The 2088-nt window shown below is 37.0% G+C and overlaps 1 long non-coding RNA gene across 1 annotated transcript in view; it reads left to right on the forward strand.

Annotated features, from left to right (window-relative positions):
• Positions 1-60: 60 nt before the first annotated feature.
• LOC116465580 (uncharacterized) overlaps positions 61-2088 on the forward strand; it is a 2916-nt gene continuing 888 nt past the window's right edge. The window contains exons 1-2 of the long non-coding RNA XR_004247226.2: positions 61-298; positions 396-432. This is a non-coding gene — a long non-coding RNA (uncharacterized LOC116465580). The remainder of the gene's footprint in view (positions 299-395; positions 433-2088) is intronic.

The raw sequence follows: 2088 nt of genomic DNA on the forward strand, positions 1-2088 counted from the left end.
ATGGAGCAAGACCCTGTCTCTAAAAAAAAAAAAAAAAAAGTTTTGATCGTCTTGTCCATATCCTGTATCCATTCGTTAATGATATTGAACATGCTGTACAGGCTGTCTTCTGAGCATTCATTGACATGAGTTACCCAGTTTAATCCGTGATAATTGGAAAATTTGGGCTCAAAGTACACATAGGTGGAGGTGAGCTGGGTACTTCATTAATGACTATTAGCTTTAAGGCTTTGGTTTTTTTGCAGATTTTATTCTGGTAGTGCAACCCTCTCAAAGGTTGAAGGAACTGATATAACAGGTATATTTTAAAATATATTGAATTCTATTTTTATATCAACAGGTTGGATTCCATTGTAGTACTAGGAAACTGATTCATGTTTTATTTTTTACATTAGGGATTGAAGAAGTAGTAATTCCAAGAAAGAAAACTTGGTAAGTATTCTATCATGTTCATTCAGCAAATGGTTGAGTTCTTACTATGAGAGAAGTATAAGGGTTAGGTAAGGAGACAGTGACATGAAGAGCAATAGGAGACCATTCTTGAAGAGAGTAGCTGAGCAGGGAGAAGCTAGGAGTTTAAACGACAAAAAATAGAAAGGTGGAGAATAGTGAGTGAATGAGCAATGAGATTTACTTAAAAGAACAATTGAAAGAGATTTTGAATTAGTGTGGGTTACTATTTACGTGGTTAATAATACATGGTTATACATGAACATCATCATTAGAATAATCTTTTTAACGAAGTTCTCTCATATGGTTGGAAGAGCAGACAGTTACTGTCTTTATTATCTCTAATGGGGTAAAATAAAGTAAATGGTGTGGACAGCAAAATTTAGCTTTTTTTTTTTTTCACTGGATATATCCTTGAACAAATTGCCTCATCTCATTTATTCAACATTTGTTGAATATGCAGGAACTAAAACTTCGCAAAAGTGCTTGTTACAGTGTAGTACTATTGAATGCATTTAATGGCCCCTCAAAAAGCTAGGTCTTAAAATTATGTGACCTAAAGACTCAGGTTCACCGGGCACGGTGGCTTACGCCTGTAATCCCAGCACTTTGGGAGGCGGAGACAGGCGGATCATGAGGTCAGGAGATCGAGACCATCCGGGTGTGGTGGGGGGGCGCCTGTAGTCCCAGCTACTCTGGATGCTGAAGCAGGAGAATGGCGTGAACCCGGGAGGCGGAGCTTGCAGTGAGCCGAGATCGCGTCACTGCACTCCAGCCTGGCCTGGGCGACAGAGCAAGACTCCATCTCAAAAAAAAAGAAAAAAGACTCGGGTTCATTTAAAAAGCCTTTTTAAAAAACTTTATTAATCTGAATTGTGTGATTATTTTAGGGAGGCCAGGGAGCCCAGTTATGTCAATGCATAGGTAACTGGGATCATAAAAGAAGTGCAAATTAAAACTTACCATATTGGCAGAGAGAAGATTTGAAGAAATACGTTTGTTTATGGGACAGTAAATTGGAACAAGTCTTTGGAGGGAAATCTGGCAGAATCAGAATCGGAAATGTGCGTACCTTACTGGTTAGCCACTTTGGAGGAACAAGACTGTTCTTTATTACTTGGGAATAGTAACAGGTTGAAACAGCCTGAATGCCCATTGAAAAGTGAATGGATAATTTTGAAAGGTTATCATACAGTAACTTTTTACATTGAAAGGAATTAATTAGCTTTATATTTAATAACATGGATAGTGCAGTCAAACTTATGTAGACACATGCAGAATGACAGTGTGTATACGTTTTTTAGGGAGATGTTTATGTGTAAAAATACCTTTAAAAGTTCTGGAAATCCAAATACCAAATTCATCGTGGAGAGGGGTCACAAGATGACACTAGACACTTTAGGTTAACGTGTAATGTTCTAATTTATTTTTTTAAGATAATGTGTGATAACTTTTTAAAGTAACTGTTTTAAGAAAGAGAATTAGTGAGTAATCTGAATGTCATCATTTTTTCGCTGCCATTTGTTCAATATGTTAGGAAAGTATGCTAACTTGATAAGACTTAAATAGGGCAATAAAAGATCTGCTGAAAGAATGCTGAGAGATGTGAGAATGTGTCGTTATCACACTTGCCGAAAT

Source organism: Hylobates moloch, unplaced genomic scaffold (genome assembly GCF_009828535.3).
Source record: "Hylobates moloch isolate HMO894 unplaced genomic scaffold, HMol_V3 SCAFFOLD_6542, whole genome shotgun sequence".
NCBI classification, from domain to species: Eukaryota; Metazoa; Chordata; class Mammalia; order Primates; family Hylobatidae; genus Hylobates; species Hylobates moloch.